Below are 23590 nucleotides of genomic sequence, written 5' to 3' on the forward strand. Positions count from 1 at the left end.
GATGTGCTTTGCTTTAGCAAAACCATAAAAAAATCACATTAAAATGTATAGTAGAAATTATTAAAAAAGTTAGTGCACAGATTACTTCTTGCTCCCCCACAATTGTTCTTGGGTAACAGGCCCCCGAGCCACAAGGCCCAGCAAGATCTGTGACTAACTTTTGCTCCCCCACAAATGAGCTTGGGTGACAGGCTAACGCGACAAAGCCCAGCCACAGTGTTGCAAGAGCTGTCCTTTTATTCCCGTGTATGCGAACTAAATAAGGCGAGGTGGGACTAAAAGTTGTGTCTGCCAACAAATTCAAGGTACTAACGGGCTAAACAAACAACAGCTTCTCCAAACTGAAAGCCCAAGTAAAGAATCTCGCGGCGTGACGGCCCAACGACGACGACGCGGTAAAACGGGGAGGCAAACGCCAAGAGAAGGCTTCCTCCCAAAGCCTTCCAAGCCAGACACACGGCCGCCGCAGCCGAGATGGCCGCCGGAGATGCCACCCACGCGCCGCCGGCCGCGGAGGCGCAGTCTCTGGTGGATTCGTTCTGCGCAGTCACCTCGGCGACCCCCGACGAGGCGACCTTCTTCCTCGAGGGCCACAACTGGGCCCTCGAGGCCGCCGTTCGCTCCTTCTAGGACAGCACGCCGATGGCCCCGATCCCGCACCCCAGCCCGTGCTCGCCTCCGTGCTCCTCACCACACGCCACGACACCATCGACGACCTCCTCCATACCGGCGAGCTTGCGGTAAGCCTCGATTGCCTGGTTTCTCCACTCTCTTAGGCTCGTTTCACTTCATTATCTTATCTCAGTTCAATTTAGACCGGATTGACTGATCTATACGAGGGGATTAAGAATTGGGTCAAATCGTTTAAGTGCTGAATTTTACTGGATCATGTTGCCTTCATAGTTACACTTTCAGGACTTTCTCTGAAAAGAAAAAAAAACACTTGCTTGGTGGTTTCTGGACAGGCTCCGTTGGCATAGATGAGATTATATAGAAATCTAATAATTGGGCTGGCTGACGTCTAGTATAATTAAGTGATCTGGAGTAGTATCATGTGAGAAACAGCAAAGCTAGTAAGTTGTGACGTGATTCACTCTGCTGGCCGTCGATCTGTCGTTGGGCCTGAAAATGGAACTTCATTCATTTCTGAACGCTAATTGGCGTGCCATCTTTGTGAAAAGGTACAAGTAGGGCCATGAATCAGTGATATTGCCTTATTGAAAATTTGAAATCACAAACTGAAGGGGGGTGGAACAGTGTATATAAGGTGTAGACCTCCTGTAGCTTTCAGATCTTGCCATAATCGCAAACAGCGACCTATACTGTGTTAACAAATCTAATACGTAGATTTCAATGAAAATGGAACTGGGTTGAGCCCCTGTTGATCGAAAAAACAAATCTAACAGATCATTACAAGTTCTAGTTTCAGTGTTACTTCAGCTATTTGGCAGCACTACTGTATTTATGCTAGGACAAGCTGCTACTTGGGTGCAGCTAAACTCAAAACAGATATATGCGGTAGATTTATGGCGTTTTGAACTGAAAAGGGGCCAAATAATTAAGAGTTTTTGGACAGTTGTTACATTGTGTCAGCCGTGCAGACTCAGCAATATTTTCAGATACTGATCCTAATGTATCTTCATGTTGAACTCCGCAGCTATGTTCAGTTGTGCTCATGTCCGGGCTCATCATAATCCTGAGCAGCGCCGCCAAGATCACTCACCAGGCGGCAGGCGCAGGCCCTCACTGGCCAGACCACCAAGTGGTAAGCCTGCTGCACCATTGAGCCGGTCCCGGACGACGAGATAGATCCTGGATCCAACCAGTACTCCATGCTGGAAGAGTACCCTGAGGACGAGAGCGACTGCGAGTCCAGCGTGGAGACCGGCGACGAGGACATGGAGAACACCAAGTTCCTCCAGCCTCACACGCACGTGATTTCCTTCCAGAAGAGCCAGGCACTAGGTATGTATAATCATCGTGTAAATTTCGTTGAGTTTCCATGAGATGATCTTGGGGCTGATGAAAACGCTCTTTCAGTGACGTACCTGGAGAACAACAAGGCCGGCATCACCGTGTTCGGGTTCACGCTGGACCGGTCGTACCTCCACACGATATTCATGCTCGAGTGGACGCTCTTCTTGTGGCTGCTGGGGAAAACGGTCGACTTCTCGTGAAGACGAGGGAATGTGTGTATGTATATCGTCCTTCCCAGCCAGGTGGTTCTATTCCGTTCCATGCTTTTTTTGCTGTTGCCCCGTTTGATCCTTGTGAAAAACAGGAGGAGTGGGTGTGCGCGCGCGGGGGTGGCACGTGAGTGGTGTGCACTTGTACTAGCAGCGATTTTGTGTAATGGTTGTGTAAATTGTTATGGGTTGATTGCTCGTGGATGTAAGGTGCATGTACAGGTTTAGATGAGTGCTTTAGAGCCTCGTGCGTGCGTGCGTGCCGATTGGTATTGCAGGTTTATAATATCGGGTTGTAAGCCAACATCAGTTGTAGAGCAAGTCTTACAAAATGAAGTTTTACCTTTATTTTTTGTTCTATAACGGCCTTCCTCTCTTCTGAAGAAAATATTTTTTGTTCTATGGTGTATGAGTTGGTATTTCATCCGTACATGTATAATAGTCGAAGCATTTGAATGCAGGTGAGGATGGTACATATAATAGTGGTTTTTTGTTTGTGTGTGTGCGCTGATGTTGGTTGTGTGCATCCTAACTATGCAGAGACCGAGTGTGTGCTCATTGTATTGTATCCATTTGATGCTTCATTTTTAAATTAATAAAATCTGTTCTTTGTTAAATAAAAAAGAATCAAAGCTCCCTCAAAGTGATGCTCTGGTTTGGCCTCATTCAAATCCATCAACCATGTCGCCGCGGATTCCTAGCCTCCGGAGCAGCCAACCGGATCTAGTTAGAAAATTTTGTTGCTTTGAGGCTGAGTTGTTTGATTTCTTTCGTAGCCTGCATATCATCATATAGTATTTAATGGAATTTTACATATTTGTGGAGAACAACTATACCAGAGGAAAAAATCAATTGTCTTGGAATTTTTAACTGTCCTTTTCAAATAAAATAAAGTTCCAGACTCCCTAGATCCACGGAGCCAAATTGCCTCACTTAGTGATTGATCTGGTATTACACATTTGAGAGTGTTTACCAGACCAAATATTTTCGCTTTGCTCATGCAAAATAACTCTTATCAGAATATGCATGTACATCACATATCTTTATCTCTGATAATATTTTCATGAGTGAAACTATAAAGTCACTTCTCATATCAATTTCAATGAGTTCTTCGCTGGAAACAAAATACAACAATACTCGCAATTGGGTCAACTCTTAGAGAACAAAGCACGAGCTCTTTCATAAGAGTAGAGCACAAACAAAGCATTTATTATTTCAAACAATGAAAACCAGTCACCTCCATCAATGAAAAAATAGATGATCTCTCAAGAAGATTTTACACTAAATAACAGATAGGAAAAAGGAAGTAAAGCCTGGTTTCGAAGTCAAAAGTAGTGCTTCACAAGACCAACTTGATATTGGGCAAGATATGTTTAATTATGCATGACTCTATAGTCATTATACATCACAATATCGGTGAATGGGATAAACGGCGGCTGGAAAAACAGAGGCCAAATGCCTACTCTGAAAGCAAAAGATATGCTTAGGGAGAAACACAAATCACAAGAAATCTGCTGCTTGCTACTAGTAGGTGGAGGTAATGTTGACGAGGATGAGCAGCACGTAGCCGGGGGCAGTGGTGGCAGGGGGCTGCTGCAGCAGGAAATGAAGGAGGCATGAGGGGCTTTGTTGGGGCACGGATGCCGCTGGAGGCAAAGTTGCGGTGCATAGGTCATCAAAGGAGGAGACGCGGGAGGGGGGGGGGCAACGAGGATGAGGGTGATGTGGTGTTGATGATGGGTGGTCGGACTACTGCAACAAAGGAAAAGCAGGAGACGTGTCGGCCGACTGACGACGTCGGTGTGGTGCTTGTCGTGGTCGGGCAGAGGAAGGAAGGGAGTGGGGAAGACAACTAGGAGGGGAGAGTCGTGGTGGTGGTGGGCGATAGGGTGGAGAGGAGCGGGCCGAACGGTGCCGACAACAACCACAACGATAGATCGGTTTTGACACTGTCTACTGCTGCATGTTTGTATGGAACTTTTTTCTGAAATGTGGCTAGTCGGGAGAGACAGGGGTTTATCTAAAAATATCTACCTCGGTGTGGGCGCCTTTCTGCAAAATCGCCACAAATTGCTTCTTGTCCATTAGATGCAGATCCGATGGTTTGAAACCAAGAATGAAAGACACACCATCACCACCGACTCAGATTTTTATAGGGGTAGAGATTATCTACAGTACGACCTCCCCTCCGCCCTCTTTCCCTTAAAAAAATCCTACGGTACGATCTAGTGTACTACTCCCTCCATCCCGAATTATTTGTCGAGATTATCTACAGTATGACCTCCCCTCCACCCTCTTCCTTTTAAAAAATCCTACGGTACGATCTAGTGTACTACTCCCTCCATCCCGAATTATTTGTCGCAGCCTTTTCTGCGACAAGTGGTTTTCAAAAATATATGAACATGGCCAGTGGTATTCAAAATATATGAACATTTTTTAATTTTGTGAACAAAACTACACAAATTTGAGAAAAAGTTTAAAATTTTGGAAAAAGTTCTAGACTTAGAAAAAAAAGAAATTTGTGAAAAATTTCATGACATTTCAAAGCTTCACAAATATTTAAAAAAATCATAGATTTTCAAAAAAAATATTCACGATTTTGGAAAAGGTTCACAAATTTAACAAAGCGCACATTTGAAGAAAGTTCATGAATTTAAAAAAAGTTCATGAGTTCAAAAAAATCGTGAATGTGAAAAAGTTCACCAATTTTTAAAAATTGCGTGAATCCGAAAATAAGTTCACAAATTTCAAAAAAGTTCAAATGTTTTGGAAAAGTTCATGACATTTGAAAAAATCAGGAAAAATGAAAAAAATCATAGTGTTTTTTAAGTACACAAATTTCAAAAAACTTCGCAGGATTTCATAAAAACTGGAAAGAGTTTGTGAATTTGAAAAACATTCATGCATTTGAAAAAAAATTCATTAATTTGATCAAAGTTCATGAATTTAAGAAATAGTTCACAAATTAAAAAAGGAAAAGAAAATGAAAAAAAGAATGAGAAAGAGAAGAGGCAAAGAAAAACCGGCCAACATAAAACCGAAAAACCCGGAGTCTCGAAGGCGCAGAACATGAAAGGAAGTACTAGTAGGCACAATAGGTGAGCCGTCCGAGTTGGTTACGACGTTTGGAAGGAAACATTGAGGTTCGTACTTCGAATCTCACTACCCGCAAAAATTTCTAAAGGTTTTGAAAAATGGTCCAAGCCCAGGACGCAAGCGTGCACCAGTTTGATGAGTTTCCTTTAACTGGCGCTGGCAGCGTCAAATAGGCATCATGGTCTTGCTTAGAGCGAGGCGTAGTTTTTTTTTGAGGAACACCTGTAATTTTATTCATACTCATAACAATTACAGATACAGTGATTTAGACTTAAAATTCAAGAAAATACAAAGTAACTCCAATGACTAAGAATTACAATGAAATCTCTTGAAATCACCTTCTTCGCGGTATCAATCTCTGCTCGAAGAAATACTAAGACTTTGGTAAAGAAGCTGCAGTTGGACTGGAGCAACGGTGTTGTCACTCTTTCACCCGCACGAACATTACCTATAATGATTTTTGAAAATGCCTTGAGTCACCCATCCACAAAGATGGGAAGCCTTAATCGATGAACGTACTTGGGCCGGGGATGATCCCCTAGAAGTGCAGTCCATTGAATCACTATATCTTCACCATGGTGCCGATGCAAGATTTCACCTCCACAAAGAATCAGATCAACAAAAAAAAGCTTGACACAACAACATAAACTCATCAGATCCAAATAATCGGATCTGCAAGGACAGAAAACTCTCAAACTTCATGGCATCGCCAAAAGAACGGGAGGACGTTTATTCTCGCAAACTATGATGATCAGTAGACGTTGACGAAGAACATAAAGATCTTGAAGATCCAAAATACCCCCACCTCTCAGCGCCAAGATGGGCTAGCCCAGGAGCGAGTGAGGCCAGAACCCCCATTTTTTGTTTTTTTATGTTTTCATTTTAATTTTTAATTTTTACACTCCCAAATATCCTAACAATATATATTACAAACATGATTTATGTCAAAAATTAGAAATATATATATATATATATATATATATATATATATATATATACATACACATTAATCAAGCATTTGAAAAATGTTAAATGTGTATAGAAAAAATAGTGTCATGTATACAAAACTGCATATCAAAAATACAAAATGTGTATGTAAAAATTTAATCATGTATTAAAAACATGTCAATGAAGCATTTCAAAATTTTAATCATGTATTTAAAAGATATAAATCAAGCATTTAAAAACTGTCAAACGTGTATAGGAAAATGTTTTTCCTGTAATGAAAAATGTATAAAAAACCGTGCGTATGATAAAATATTATCTATTGAAAAAATATTTAAACGTCTATAAAAAATTATTTCTTATGCACAATAAAAATGATCAAATGACATGAAATAAAAGTACACGTCAAAAAACATATATCTTAAATTATTAATTTTGACTTTAAAAATGTAAAACATTTATATAAAAATGTTCCTTACGTATATGAAAACGTACACTATGTGTGAAAAATATTTATTGCCACTAAAAAGTGTTCACTCGGTATTTTAAAATATTGACCATGTATTCAAAAAATTACAATTTTTATTTGAAAAGACGTACATCGTGTATGAAAAATGTTCAATGTGTACCAACAGAATGTTTCACATGTACTCTAAAAATGTACATCGTGTACTGAAGAAAAAAAAGGGAAATAGCCAAAGAAACAAATAGAAAAAGAATAATTAATGAAAACCGATAAATAAACAAATAAAAAATAAAACTAATGAAACAGAATGGAAGTATCAAAAACAGAGAAAAAAGGAAAAAAATCAAAGAAAGGAAATGAAATGGAATAAAGAAAACCGGAAGAAATTGTAGAAAAAGAGAGAAATAAAAACAGTTAAAACCGAAAAAATAAAGAAAGCAGAAAAAACAAATAAAACCATAAGAAACAAAGAAAAAACTAAAAAATATGAAAAGAAAAAGAAAAACCAGATAAAACTAGACCAAAAACCAGTACAACGATCGTTCCAAGCGAGCGAGGAAAATAAACGAGCGAACCGCTAAATGGGCTGGCCCAAAATGAAGCGTGAGGGATTTCTTCGAGCGAGTAGAGCGTACTGCCTCCGTTTTTATTTATTTAGCATATTAGCTTTGGTCAAAGTCAAACTTTGTAAACTTTAACAAAGTTTATAGAAAAAATATTAACATACACGTTAACAAATCAATACCATTAGATTGATTATTAAATATACCTTCATATCATATAGATTTGTTAATGTAAATGTTCATATATTTTTCTATAAACTTGGTCAAACTTTATGAAGTTTGACTTCAGTCAAATTTAATATGTGGAGTATGGAGGGAGTATTTTTTTCTTCTGTCGGCGATTGATGCCCTCTTTCTTCGCTAGTGTGACCTAGAAATCGTCCATACAACGTCTCAAATATTCATCCCTATGCTTATGTTTAATACTATTGTTGCTCTCTTTAAAGTTACTTGTACTCGGCAACTACGGGTAAATTTGCTGTTGTGATACCCTTTGTCAGGTACACCACTTCATTCACCGTATTGTCATTGCCACTAATAATTCTTGCAAACAAGCATTGTTTCATGTGTGGTTGAATGAACAAGTCGACCGCTAACTACTAAAGTTTTTAAATACTCTTTGGCATCTACTGTGCCGAATCAATAAATTTGAGTTGTGATACTTCTCTCGAAGACTATTGCGATCCCTATGTTTGTGGATCATCATCTATACTTATTGCATCAATAACAATTCAGCCACTCATGTTTTGTTGAAATCCTAAAATGCATAGTTTTTGTATTTATTAAAGGAATGATTCTGAAACTACTTAAAATGGGCTATTTCTTCATATTTTTACCAAGTGTAGTCTTTAAAAGAAATACTCGTACTTATAGGATGGTGAGCATTTCCAAAATTTGGAGTCACCCTAGCAATCTCGAGCAATAGGTTCTCCAGATTGAAGCTCCATGTTACATCAAGCAAGCGAAAAGCGTCGAACCTAATAACTCACAACGTGGAGGTCAAACAAGATGCCTAAATTGCTTGTCCTCTATTAATTCTATAGATGCTTTCTTGTCATCAAGATCTTCACACATGATAAATCACCGCCGTGATAAGAAAACCATCATGCATAAATTTGATTCGGCATTATAATGAGAATTAAAGATAATATTTATCTTGCTACGTAAAAATTGGACATACTTTGTAAAGAAAAAAAATACATGCTTAATATATTAAAAAAATTGGGGGTGGGGGGTGGGGGGGACTTCCAAGCTATTCATCAATTGTCAAGACAGTATAAAGAACACTAGAAGTAAAAATTACATCCAGGTTCATAGACCATCTAGCGACAATAACAAGCACTAAAGCCGTCATTACCCTTTCATCACTGGAGCCGGGCAAACCTTGTTGTAGTACACAGTCGGGAAGTCGTCGTGCTAAGGCTGAATAGGATCAGCGCTCCAGAACAGCAACAGCTGCCGACGTGGAGAAGTGTATATATAAAGGATCCAACCTGAAGACACACGAATGTCTAGTAGAATATTAAAAAGTTAGTGCACAGATTGATTCTTGCTCCCCCCACAAATGTTCTTGGGTAACAGGCCCCCGAGCCACAAGACCCAGCAAGATCTGTGACTAACTAATGAGCTTGGGTGACAGGCTATCGCGACAGAGCCCAGCGATAGAGTTGCGAGAGCTCTCCTTTTGTTCCGGTCTGTGCGAACTAAATAGGCCGAGGTGGGACTAAAGTATTCATGCTAGACTTCGGGTTCACGCTGGGCCGATCATACCTCCACACGATATTCATGCTCGAGTGGACGCTCTTCCTTGTCTAAAAAAGAAAGAGTGGACGCTCTTCGTGTGGCTGCTGGGAAAACAGTCGGTTTCTCGTGAACACCAAGGAATACATGCACCAAGGTTCCATGTTTTTTTTTGCTGTTGTGCCCCGTTTGATCCTTGTGAAAAGAGGAGTAGGGTTTTTTTTTGTGTGTGCGCGGGTGGGACGTGAGTGGTGTGCACTTGTAACGTGTGTATGCTAGCAGCGATTTTGTGTGCGGATGATCCTGTAAAATATCATGGGTTGATTGCTGGTGGATGTAAGGTGTATGTACAGTTGTACTTCTTCCGTTATCGCCGAAACGGATGTATCTAGATAGTTGTCGTCGAAACGGATATATCTAGACATATTTCAGTACTAGATACATCTGTTTGAGCGGTAACTAATATGGAACGGAGGGAGTAGATAAGTGCTATAGAGCCTTCGTGCATGCGTGTGTGCCGCATGGTATTGCAGGTTTATAATCTCGGGTTGTAAGGGCATCTCCAAGGTAGATCTGTAAACCTCTTGCAATCGTTTGGACAGGATTGTCCGGACCACGAAAGCCATCCAACGGCGACCTGTATCGGTAGCCGCCGGTTCAATGCGGACGCAGGTTTCCGAGGAACCAACTTCGACTGCTGCACCACATTGAAGCGGCCGACCGGCCCTTCGCATGGCCTGGCCGCGGCTATTTAAGCCGCGCTCCGTCGCCGTCAACATTGCATCCTCCTCCTCCTTCTTCCTCCTCGCCACACCCGCTACACATTTTCGACGATGGGCAAGTCCCGGGCGTCGGCGCCGGCAGGGGGTTCCGGGGCGGGATCTGGCGGCTCGTGAGACGTCGCCCTCCGACTCCGGGGTCGTCATGCTCGTCGGCTGGCGGCGACTCGACGCGGGCGGATATCTTCATCTCCTCCGATGACGAGGAGGACCAGCAGTCGCGACCGCCGTAGTCCGCGCTAGCGGTGTCGGGCCAGGTCTACGCTGACATTGACGCGGAGTTCGAGGAACAGATGGAGTTGATGCTCCGTCGCTCCGTCGTCCACACCAACGGCCCGACTCCGCCACCGGGGGCGCTCCTCCCCATGAAGCGGGAGCCGGCATCCCCTCCACACTCTCCGCCGCCAGCGCAACAGCGGCGTCCAAATCGGACGCCCCGTCAAGGAAGATCGGCTCTCGTTGCCATCCCGACGCACCATGAAAGAAGAGTGGCACTTGCCGCCGCCTGGCGCGCCATGAAAGTGGAGCGTCGCTCGTCGCCGCCTCGCCGCGTCGTCAAGGAGAAGCGCCGATCGTCGCCGCCCCCCTGCCCAATGCGCACGGGCGCATTCTGCACTACCTCCGCAGCAACTCCTCCTCATCATCGTCGTCACGGAGCGCCATGACTGCGCAGGAGTACGCTGACCGGGAGCAGCGCAGACGGGACAGGCGCAACGCCACGCGGTGATCCTAGTTCACGGACTCCGACGTCCCGCCGCCACACATCACGGCGGACCCAGACCTGGCATAGGCCTTAGCCCTGGACCGCTCTGTGACGATGTCGGAGACGGCTAAGCGTCGCCTCTGCCGCCTCAATGAGGAGATGGCCAGGTACGACGAGGAATGCTCCCTCGCCGAGATCGCCGCCGCCATCGAGGACGCCGCCTCCAACGACCGCCGCCCTCTCCCCCAGTCCACGTCCTCGATGGACGCGGCCGCACTGCGCATGGGCAGGAGGAGGTGGAGAGGATCATCCACGAGCGCCAGGTAGCTGCCGGAAAGCCCTGTCACGGTGCCACCACCTTTCGCTGCGCCAAGCCCAACGACGACGACTCCGACGGCGGGTCGGGCGACGATGATGGAGGAGGAGGAGCTGGCCAGCCCGACATTGGCTATGAGGTCACCGTGAAGTATAGGATAATTTAGGGTTTTAGTTTTAGGTTTTAGTTCACCGGATGAAATATCGTCCTGTTTTATGAATAAATTATCCTACTCTCAATGGAATCCGTCGCGTTTATATCAAAATTCGTCGTGTTTGCACGAATTTCGTCCGGTTGGTTTGAGTTGCTGTCAAAATGTATGCGGCTAGCGTTGGGTGTCGACCTCCCGCATCCGTGTCCGGAGACTGGCCCCCCTATCCGCGGACGGATGCGGGAGGTTTTTTGCAGGTTGTCGTTGAGATGCCCTAAGCCAACAACAGTTTTAGAGCAGGCATGTCAAAACAGAAAGAAAAAAAATCTTTCCTTTATTTTGGTTCCACCGGCCTTCTCTTCTCCTGAAGAAAATATTTTGTGTTCGATATTTTTGTATGAATTCTATGTGATATGAGATGGTATTTCATTTTCCGTACATGCATAATAGTCGAAGCATTTCATTGCAAGTGAGGGCGGTACATTTAATAGTGGCTTTTTGCGTGTGTACATGCGTTGGTGTTGGTTGTGTGCATTTTAACTATGCAGAGGCCCGATGTGTGTACCCATTGTGTTTATATCGTCTTGATGCTTCATTTTTGAGTTAATGAAATTCACCCTTTGTTGAAAGAAAATCTAAGCTCCCTCAAGGTGATGCTCTGGGTCGGCCCATTTTTGGGTATATGCATATAGTTCTTGCCGCAGAGCATCACCTTGATGGGCGCGCCGGCCTCGCTTGAGAGCTTCTATGCGGCGCTGAAAAGGAGGGAGTTCCTAACCAGCGCCTTAAGCGCCGGTTCAAGAAGCTGGCGCTCGCACGCCGCACCTCATGGGCCGGCCCACCACACGCTGTAGAAGGAAAAATGTCTCGTGAATAAAACACGCAAAAAACTGCCGGTACCGTCACTCGAACTCACGCCTTGAAACTACAAGGGAGGAACCATTTCGCTAACCACTACAACAAGGAACCGCTAGTTAGTACAAATGAACGCGAAGTGTATAAGAACCAATAAATTAGCGCTATTTATTGGATTTCCTAATTATTTTAAAAACATTTATTGAACTTGAAAAAAGATCATCGAACTTGAAAAAAAGTTCACCAAATTTGAAAATGTTCATCAAATTTGTAAAAAGTTCATCATTTTACTTAAAGTTCATCAAATTTGTAGAAATGTTCGTCCATTTTTTAAAAAGTGTTCATCAATTTCGGAAAAAGTTCAACAAAATTTGAAAATAGTTCATCGGATTTGCAAAAAAGTTCATCGATTTTGAAAAAAGTTTACGAATTCAAAAAAGGTTCACAAAAAAAAGTTCATTGGATTTGCAAGAAGTTTATGGATTTTGAAAAAAGTTCACGAATTCAAAAAAGGTTCACAAAAAAAGTTCATCAAATTTGAGAAACATTCATCGGATTTGCAAAAAGTTTATGGATTTTGAAAAAAGTTCACGAATTCAAAAAAGGTTCACAAAAAAAAGTTCATCAAATTTGAGAAAATGTTCAACGGATTTGCAATTTTTTTATCGATTTTGAAAAAAGTTCACGAATTCAAAAAAGGTTCACAAAAACAATGTTCGCGAAATCGAAAAAGGTTCACAAAGTAGAAAAAAGAACAAACAGAAGAAAACCGGCGAAAAAAAGAAAGAAAAGAAAACAGGTTCACGTTCTTTATTTGAAGAACTGTGAAAGATGCTCTCAATCACCAAAGCTTGTTGTCCCCGGTGGTTACTCCGCATGTAAAGAGACTATGGGGTGAAGGGTTCGAATCCTCCCCCGCACACCTTTTTTTGAAAGAATTTAGAGTAGAAGAAAAAAAAGGTAAGACGGGCCAGCCCAGTGCGGACGGAGGGGTGTGCGCCCGATTGCACAAAGAACTATATCGGGCGCAGAGAGCGCCGTTTAGGAAATGCTTGAAAAGGATAGTTGATGCTAGCTAGCTTTGTTCGCGAGGTGCGGCCCAATAGGCCACCTCCCTCTCCCGCATGTTCACATCCTCAAGTTTGCTGGTTTATCTTTCCTTGTTACCTACAGTACGACCTTCTCCTAAAAAACCTATAGTACAATCTAGTGTACTACTCCATCCGTCCTCAATTACTTGTCGTAGCCATTTGTACGACAAGTAATTCGGGACGGAGGGAGCACTTGCCTCAAAGAAAAAAACTGCTATACTACATGGCCAACTATTATTATCTATTGTACTACATTGCTATCGTTTTCAAAAAGTATGAAAATTTTAAATTTTACGAATAAAACTTCAGGCCTTTGAGAAAAAGTTCATGGATTTGAAAAAAATAAAAATTTTGAAAAATTCACGAACTTTGGAAAAAATGACATTTCAAAAAGTTCAAAAATATTGAAAAAATCATATGTTCTGCAAAAATGTTCATGAATTTGGAAAAGGTTCGCTAATTTTGTAAGTGCTAAATGTGAAGCAAGTTCATGAATCTGAAAAGGAACATCACAAATTTGAATAAAATTTGTGAATTCGACAAATTTCATTAATCTGAAAATAGTTCACTAATTTTTAAAAAGTGTGTGAATCTTTAAAAGTTCACAACATTTAAAAGTAAGTTCATGAATTTCACAAAAGTTTAGAAAAGTTAGAAAAGTTCATGACATTCGAAAAAGTCCATGACAAATGAAAAAACTTCATAGATTTTGAAAAAAAAAGTTCATAAACTTGAAAAACCTTCACAGGTTAAAAAAATCATTAAAGTTGAAAGGTGTTTGTGAGTTTGATAAATATTCATGCATTTCAAAAAAGTTCAGGAATTTGAAAAAAGTTCACAAATAAAATAAATAGGTCACGACTTAAAAAGAAGTTCATAAATTTAAAACAGGGAAAATAAAATAAAATAAAATAAAAGAGATAAGGAAAAAGAAAAATGAAGAAGAAGAAAACCGGCCAAAATAAAACCGAAAAAACCTGAGTCACGAAGGCGCAGAACATGAGCAAAAGAAGTATTAGTAGGAGCAGAATGTGAGCCCTCCGAGTTGGTTAATGCGTTTGGAAGGAAACATTGAGGTTCATACTTCGAAGCAACATTTTTGAAGGTTAAAAAAATGGGCCGGGCCCAGGACGCAGACGGTGTGCGCCGGTTTGTTGAGTTGCCTTTTAACCGGCGCTGAGGGTGCCAATAGGCGTTGGGGTCTTGCTTATAGCGAAACGTAGTGCAGCCTTGCCCGAAGGCCGGCCCAGACACGCTCGAAGCCAGAACTCCCTTTGTTTTTTTTTCATATTTTTATTTTATTTTTTGCTTTCTTTTTTAAAACTTATTTATACTCCAACTTCCCTAAAATATATATTACAAACAAAATTTACACTTAAATATTGAATAAATTTTAATCAAGAATTTGAAAAATGTTAAATATGTATAAAAAAAGCTTTTCTTGTATACAAAAATATATACAATGTGTATGTAAAAAGTTGATCATGTATTTGAAACATGTCAATCAAGAATTTGAAAACACTTAATCAAATATATGAAAGATGTAAATTGAGCATTTAAATAATCATAAATGTGTATAGAAACAAAGTTTGTCATGTATCAAAAAATGTATAAAAAACAACATGTATGAGAAAATGTTGATCATGTATTAAAAAAATGTTCAACGGACATGAAAAAAAGCAAATATAAAAAAACCATATATATAGTAAATGTCAATTTCTTTACAAATGTTAAACATGTATATAAAAATGTTCCTGATGTTATGAAAATATTCACTATATGTGAAAATACTTATTACCACTAAAAAATGTTCACTAGGTATTTGAAAAATGTTGACCATATATTCAAAAAAGTAAAACTTTTATCTAGAAAAACACAAATGATGTTTTGAAAAATGTTCAATGTGTATCAATAACATGTTTCACGTATACACTAAACCTGTACATTGTGTATTGAAAAAAAGTATACATGTGTTGAACAAAGAAATAAGCAATAAAAACCGACAAAGAAAAACAAGGAAACCTAACCTAAAAAAATATTCAAGAAAGAAGCAAAGAAAAAAGTGATGAAAAAACAAGAAAAAGAAAGGACGACCGTTAAACTCGAGAAAAGAAACAAAGAAATCCGAAAGAAATTGTAGAAAAAGAAATAAAGAAAAACAGTTAAAAGTTAAAAATGAAAAAAGAAACAAAGAAAATGGTGAAAGAAGTCACGAAAATAGAAAAAACAAAGAAAACCATGAAGAAACAAAGAAAAAACAAAAGAAAACCCACAAAAAACCAGAACAAAAAACAGTACAACAATCATTCTGAGCGATTGAGGACAAGAAACGAGCAACCAATGGGCCAGCCCAGAAAGTAAGCGCGAGGGAGTTTTTTCAAGCGAGCAGAGCGTATATCTTGCAATAGCTCTCACAGTGATGGATGCCCTTTTTCTTGACGCTAGTGAATTATCTTTTGTGTTTAGAAATCATCCATGTGACGTCCCAAATAGTCATCCATGTGCTTACGTTTTGATACTATTGTTGCTCTTTTTAAAGTTACTTGTATTTGGCAGCTGTCGGGCATTTTTGCTGCTGTGATACTGCTTTGCCACGTACTCCACTCCATTCACCGTATTGTCATTGCTACTAATAATTCTTTCAAACAAGCATTGTTTCAAGTGTGGTTGAATTGGCGACTCAACTGCTAACTTCTAGATATTTTAAATACTCTTTGGCTTCTATTGTGTTGGGTTATAATACTTCTTTTAAAGACTGTTGCGACCCAGAATCATCAACTATACATTATTGCATCAATAACAAGTGAGCCACTCATGTTTTGTTGGAATCCTAAAATGCATAGTTTTTGTATTTATTGATGAAATGATTGTGAAACTACTTTAAATGGGCTATTTCTTTATATTTGTACCAAATGTAGTCTTTAAAAAAAATACTCGTACTTATAGGATGGTGAGCATTTCTAGAATCTGGAGTTTCCCTAGCAGTCCCGAGCAATAGGTAAGAAGGCAAAATGCATTGTAACCCATATCGAGCGTAACATATTGGACCAAAATTCCCTTTTGTGTGCCACATCAAAGCATCTTAAGTCAAATCAATATAGTGCATTACTCACTAGGTTCTCCAGATTAAAGCTCCACGCTACATCAAGCAAGCGAAAAAGGTCGAACCTAATAATTCAAAGCGTGGAGGTCAAACAAGATGCGTAAGTTGCTCGTCCTCTCTTAATTCTACAGATCTTTTGCTGTTGTCGGCGTTCTGGGACCGGGGGTGCCCAGACTTGCCTGCATGCGGCCCAGAGCGTGGCTCCACCAGCGGCCTGGTACGGCCCATCTTCAGCGGCAACAACTCAAGACCCTCGTGAGGGGCCAAGCCTCGCGAGGCGGACAACACCAAGACCCTCCTAGGGGCAGCCTCTCTAGGCTGGCTCCTGAGGAGCAGAGATATCTATGCAGAGAGCACCTCACGAGGTTCACGTGACGTGAGCCATGACGACCAAGGCTAGGCGGGCGCCAGCGGGCGCAGTGTACCAGTTTCCTCTTTGGTGCTAAGGCGGCAAGCGCAGGCGCGGGGTCCCGAGGCATCAGGCAAAGGTTTCCATATCGGTACAACAAGACTAAGACCGCCAGGACGACAGGGCGGAGGTCATCACGGAGCCCACAACGGCATCACCACTAGAGCCTTTGGCAGGCGAAGACCACCTTTTGTCAGGATAGCTTGCACTAGTTGTCTCCCTTCAAAATTGGCTGTTGCGGGATCCCTTCCCGCCTACATTTGGGAAGAGGACCAAGGCCACTATAAATAGGACTTAGCCACCACCATGGAGGGGGGGGGGGCAGATTGATTCCACCTGGACGAGTTCACCAACTCATCGAGCCCAAGAACACCTCACCTCCTGAGGTTGTTCATCTATTGTACTAGTTCATCCTCAGCCCCTCGAGGCAATCCACCCACACAATGGAGTAGGGTATTACACCACAAGGTGGCCCGAATCAGTATAAACCTCTGTGTCTCGTGTTCTTTGGGTTCGTCGAGCTAGGTCGTGGAATCGCTGAGCGTGCGAGTCGGGGAGAGAGTGTTCTTCGTGCGCACCCCAGAGTTCGAACCTCACAAGGGTTTGCTGGAGCTTGCACTAGTTGTCTCCCTTCAAAATTGGCTGTTGCAGGATCCCTTCCCGCCTACATTTGGGAAGAGGACCAAGGCCACTATAAATAGGACTTAGCCACCACCATGGAAGGGGGCAGATTGATTCCACCCGGACGAGTTCACCAGCTCATTGATCCCAAGAACACCTCACCTCCTGAGGCTGTTCATCTATTGTACTAGTTCATCCTCGGCCCCTCGAGGCAATCCACCCACACAATGGAGTAGGGTATTACACCGCAAGGTGGCCCAAACCAGTATAAACCTCTGTGTCTCATGTTCTTTGGGTTCGTCGAGTTAGGTCGTGGAATCACAAGGTGGCCCAAACCAGTATAAACCTTCGTGTCTCGTGTTCTTTGGGTTCGTCGAGTTAGGTCGTGGAATCGCTAAGCGTGCGAGTTGGGGAGAGAGTGTTCTTCGTGCGCACCCCAGAGTTCAAACCTCACAAGGGTTTGCTGGAACCCATAATCCGACATTTGGCGCGCCTGGTAGGGGTGCGCCGAAGCCCCTCTTCCGCCAATCGACCCGTCAACGCCCCGCGGCTCCGATGTCGGACGACCCGAGGACCCACGCCGACCATTGGGCTGCTTGGCCCGTCCGGGCGGCGCCGTCCGCCCAAGAAGACCTCAACTCCGCACTCCAGGCGGACCGCACACCGCCGAACACCGTCGGACGTGGGGGCGGACCGGCACCCTCCGCCCTCATGCCGTGGCGCATGTGCGCCTGTTGGGGAACGTAGCAGAATTTTAAAATTTTCTACGCATCACCAAGACCAATCTATGGAGTCATCTAGCAATGAGGGAGAGAGGAGTGCATCTACATACCCTTGTAGATCACGAGCGGAAGCATTCAAGAGAACGGGGTTGATGGAGTCGTACTCGACGTGATTCAAATCACTGATGACCTAGTGCCGAACGGACGGCACCTCCGCGTTCAACACACGTACGGTTGGGAGACGTCTCCTCCTTCTTGATCCAGCAAGGGGGAAGGAGAGGTTGATGAAGATCCAGCAGCACGACGGCGTGGTGGTGGAAGCAACGGTGATCTCGGCAGGGCTTCGCCAAGCGCTGGGAGATGGAGGAGTGTCACGGGAGGGAGAGGGAGAGGCCAGGGGCTTGGGTGCGCAGCCCTCCCTCCCCCCACTATATATAGGGTGCCTAGGGGGGGGGGGGGCGCCGGCCCTAGGAGATCCAATCTCCTAGGGGGGCGGCGGCCAAGGGGGTGCCTTCCCCCCCAAGGCAAGGGTGGCGCCCCCACCCCTAGGGTTTCTAACCCTAGGCGCAGGGGGAGGCCCAAGGGGGGGCGCACCAGCCCACTAGGGGCTGGTTCCCCTCCCACTTCAGCCCATGGGGCCCTCCGGGATAGGTGGCCCCACCCGATGGACCCCCGGGACCCTTCTGGTGGTCCCGGTACAATACCGGTGACCCCGAAACCTTCCCGATGGCCGAAACTGGACTTCCTATATATAAATATTTACCTCCGAACCATTCCAGAACTCCTCGTGACGTCCGGGATCTCATCCGGGACTCCGAACAACTATCGGGTTACCGTGTGCTAATATCTCTACAACCCTAGCGTCATCGAACCTTAAGTGTGTAGACCCTATGGGTTCGGGAGACATGCAGACATGACCGAGAAGCCTCTCCGGTCAATAACCAACAGCGGGATCTGGATACCCATGTTGGCTCCCACAAGCTCCACGATGATCTCATCGGATGAACCACGATGTCGAGGATTCAATCAATCCGTATACAATTCCCTTTGTCAATCGATACATTACTTGCCTGAGACTCGATCGTCGGTATCCCAATACCTTGTTCAGTCTCGTTACCGGCAAGTTACTTTACTCGTACCGTAATGCATGATCCCGTGATCAATCACTTGATCACTTTGAGCTCATTATGATGATGCATTACCGAGTGGGCCCAGAGATACCTCTCCGTCATACGGAGTGACAAATCCCAGTCTCGATTCGTGCCAACCCAACAGACACTTTCGGAGATACCTGTAATGTACCTTTATAGTCACCCAGTTACCTTGTGACGTTTGGCACACCCAAGGCACTCCTACGGTATCCGGGAGTTGCACAATCTCATGGTCTAAGGAAATGATACTTGACATTCAGAAAAGCTACAGCAAATGAACTACACGATCTTTGAGCTAAGCTTAGGATTGGGCCTTGTCCATCACATCATTCTCCTAATGATGTGATCCCGTTATCAATGACATCTAATGTCCATAGTCAGGAAACCATGACTATCCTTTGATCAACGAGCTAGTCAACTAGAGGCTTACTAGGGACGTGTTGTGGTCTATGCATTCACACATGTATTACGATTTCCGGATAACACAATTATAGCATGAACAATAGACAATTATCATGAACAAAGAAATATAATAATAACCATTTTATTATTGCCTCTAGGGCATATTTCCAACAGTCTCCCACTTGCACTAGAGTCAATATTCTAGTTACATTGTGATGAATCGAACACCCATGCAGTTCTGGTGTTGATCATGTTTTGCTCTAGGGAGAGGTTTAGTCAATGGATCTGCTACATTCAGGTCCGTATGTACTTTACAAATCTCTATGTCTCCATTTTGAACACTTTCACGAATGGAGTTGAAGCGACGCTTGATATGCCTGGTCTTCCTGTGAAACCTGGGCTCCTTGGCAAGGGCAATAGCTCCAGTGTTGTAATAGAAGAGAGCCATCGGGCCCGACGCATTGGGTATGACTCCTAAGTCGGTAATGAACTCCTTCACCCATACTGCTTCTTGTGCTGCCTTCGAGGCTGCCATGTACTCCGCTTCACATGTAGATCCCGCCACAACGCTTTGCTTGCAACTGCACCAGCTTACTGCCCCACCATTCAAAATATACACGTATCCGGTTTGTGACTTAGAGTCATCCAGATCTGTGTCGAAGCTAGCATCGACGTAACCCTTTACGACGAGCTCTTCGTCACCTCCATAAACGAGAAACATTTCCTTAGTCCTTTTCAGGTACTTCAGGATATTCTTGACCGCTGTCCAGTGTTCCATGCCGGGATTACTTTGGTACCTTCCTACCAAACTTACGGCAAGGTTTACATCAGGTCTGGTACACAACATAGCATACATGATAGACCCTATGGCCGAGGCATAGGGGACGACACTCATCTTTTCTCTATCTTCTGCCGTGGTCGGGCATTGAGCCGTGCTCAATCTCGTACCTTGCAATACAGGCAAGAACCCCTTCTTTGACTGATCCATTTTGAACTTCTTCAATATCTTGTCAAGGTACGTACTCTGTGAAAGACCAATGAGGCGTCTCGATCTATCTCTATAGATCTTGATGCCTAATATATAAGCAGCTACTCCAAGGTCCTTCATTGAAAAACACTTGTTCAAGTAGGCCTTTATGCTTTCCAAGAATTCTATATCATTTCCCATCAACAGTATGTCATCCACATACAATATGAGAAATGCTACAGAGCTCCCACTCACTTTCTTGTAAATGCAGGCTTCTCCATAAGTCTGCATAAACCCAAACGCTTTGATCATCTCATCAAAGCGAATGTTCCAACTCCGAGATGCTTGCACCAGCCCATAAATCGAGCGTTGGAGCTTGCACACCTTGTCAGCATTCTTAGGATCGACAAAACCTTCCGACTGCATCATATACAATTCTTCCTTAAGGAAACCATTAAGGAATGCCGTTTTGACGTCCATTTGCCATATCTCATAATCATAGAATGCGGCAATTGCTAACATGATTCGGACGGACTTCAGCTTTGCTACGGGTGAGAAAGTCTCATCGTAGTCAACCCCTTGAACTTGTCGATAACCCTTAGCGACAAGCCGAGCTTTATAGATGGTCACATTACCATCCGCGTCTGTCTTCTTCTTAAAGATCCATTTATTTTCTATGGCTCGCCGATCAAGGGGCAAGTCAGTCAAAGTCCATACTTCGTTTTCATAAATGGATCCTATCTCGGATTTCATGGCTTCCAGCCATTTGTCGGAATCCGGCCCGCCATCGCTTCTTCATAGTTCGAAGGTTCACCGTTGTCTAACAACATGATTTCCAAGATAGGGTTGCCGTACCACTCTGGTGCGGAACGTGTCCTTGTGGACCTACGAAGTTCAGTAGCAACTTGATCTGAAGTTTCATGATCATCATCATCAACTTCCTCTCTAGTCGGTGCAGGCACCTCAAGAACATTTTCTTGAGCTGCGCCACTTACCGGTTCAAGAGGTAATACTTCATCAAGTTCTACCTTCCTCCCACTTATTTCTTTTGAGAGAAACTCTTTCTCTATAAAGGACCCATTCTTGGCAACAAAGATCTTGCCTTCGGATCTGAGGTAGAAGGTATACCCAACATTTTCTTTAGGGTATCCTATGAAGACGCATTTTTCCGACTTGGGTTCGAGCTTTTCAGGTTGAAGTTTCTTGACATAAGCATCGCATCCCCAAACTTTTAGAAATGACAGCTTAGGTTTCTTCCCAAACCATAATTCATACGGTGTCGTCTCAACGGATTTCTACGGAGCCCTATTTAAAGTGAATGCGGCAGTCTCTAAAGCATAGCCCCAAAATGATAGCGGTAAATCGGTAAGAGACATCATAGATCGCACCACATCTAATAGAGTGCGATTACGACGTTCGGACACACCATTACGCTGAGGTGTTCCAGGCGGCGTTAGTTGTGAAACTATTCCATATTTTCTTAAGTGTGTGCCAAATTCGTGACTCAAGTATTCTCCCCCACGATCTGATCACAAGAACTTGATTTTCCTGTCACGTTGATTCTCAACCTCACTCTGAAATTCCTTGAACTTTTCAAAGGTCCCAGACTTGTGTTTCATTAAGTAGACATACCCATATCTACTCAAGTCATCAGTGAGGGTGAGAACATAACGATAGCCACCGCGAGCCTCAACACTCATTGGACCGCACACATCAGTATGTATGATTTCCAATAAGTTGGTTGCTCGCTCCATTGTTCCTGAGAACGGAGTCTTGGTCATTTTACCCATGAGGCATGGTTCGCACGTGTCAAATGATTCGTAATCAAGAGACTCTAAAAGTCCATCTGCATGGAGCTTCTTCATGCGTTTGACACCTATGTGACCAAGGCGGCAATGCCACAAGTATGTGGGACTATCATTATCAACCTTACATCTTTTGGTATTCACACTATGAATATGTGTAGCATTACGCTCGAGATTCATTAAGAATACACCATTCACCATCGGAGCATGACCATAAAACATATCTCTCATATAAATAGAACAACCATTATTCTCGGATTTAAATGAGTAGCCATCTCGAATTAAACGAGATCCTGATACAATGTTCATGCTCAAAGCTGGCACTAAATAACAATTATTAAGGTTTAAAACTAATCCCGTAGGTAAATGTAGAGGTAGCGTGCCGACGGCGATCACATCGACCTTGGAACCATTCCCGACGCGCATCGTCACCTCGTCCTTCGCCAGTCTCCGCTTATTCCGCAGCTCCTGCTTTGAGTTACAAATGTGAGCAACCGCACCGGTATCAAATACCCAGGAGCTACTACGAGTACTGGTAAGGTACACATAAATTACATGTATATCACATATACCTTTCGTGATGCCGGCCTTCTTGTCCGCTAAGTATTTGGGGCAGTTCCGCTTCCAGTGACCACTTCCCTTGCAATAAAAACACTCAGTCTCGGGCTTGGGTCCATTCTTTGGCTTCTTCCCGGCAGCTTGCTTACCGGGCGCGGCAACTCCCTTGCCGTCCTTCTTGAAGTTCTTCTTACCCTTGCCTTTCTTGAACTTAGTGGTTTTATTCACCATCAACACTTGATGTTCCTTTTTGACTTCTACCTCTGCTGATTTCAGCATTGCAAATACTTCAGGAATGGTCTTTTCCATCCCCTGCATATTGAAGTTCATCACAAAGCTCTTGTAGCTCGGTGGAAGCGACTGAAGGATTTTGTCAATGACCGCGTCATCCGGGAGATTAACTCCTAGCTGAGTCAAGCGGTTATGCAACCCAGACATTTTGAGTATGTGCTCGCTGACAGAACTATTTTCCTCCATCTTACAGCTGAAGAACTTGTCGGAGACTTCATATCTCTCGACCCGGGCATGAGCTTGAAAAACAATTTTCAGCTCTTCGAACATCTCATATGCTCCGTGTCTCTCAAAAAGCTTTTGGAGCCCCGGTTCTAAGCTGTAAAGCATGCCGCACTGAACGAGGGAGTAATCATCAGCACGTGTCTGCCAAGCGTTCATAACGTCTTGGTTCTGTGGGACGGGTGCGTCACCTAGCGGTGCTTCTAGGACATAATCTTTCTTGGCAGCTATGAGGATGATCCTCAGGTTCCGGACCCAGTCCGTATAGTTGCTGCCATCGTCTTTCAGCTTGGTTTTCTCTAGGAACGCGTTGAAGTTGAGGACAACGTGGGCCATTTTATCTACAAGACATATTGTAAAGATTTTAGACTAAGTTCATGATAATTAAGTTCATCTAATCAAATTATTAAATGAACTCCCACTCAGATAGACATCCCTCCAGTCATCT

At 43.4% G+C, this 23590-nt stretch overlaps 1 long non-coding RNA gene across 2 annotated transcripts; it reads left to right on the top strand.

Annotated features, from left to right (window-relative positions):
- Positions 1–379: 379 nt before the first annotated feature.
- LOC125522600 (uncharacterized) lies at positions 380–2632 on the top strand. Of its 2 annotated transcripts, XR_015611286.1 has the most exons (4): positions 380–740; positions 1658–1965; positions 2041–2193; positions 2282–2632. It is a non-coding gene; the product is annotated as an uncharacterized LOC125522600 (long non-coding RNA). The 2 variants fall into 2 exon arrangements; XR_007289849.2 differs by having other exon boundaries at positions 2041–2629.
- The last annotated feature ends 20958 nt before the right edge of the window (positions 2633–23590 follow it).

The sequence above is a fragment of the Triticum urartu genome, chromosome 7A, assembly GCF_056163025.1.
Source record: "Triticum urartu cultivar PI428250 chromosome 7A, HENAU_Tu73, whole genome shotgun sequence".
Classification (NCBI taxonomy): Eukaryota; Viridiplantae; Streptophyta; class Magnoliopsida; order Poales; family Poaceae; genus Triticum; species Triticum urartu.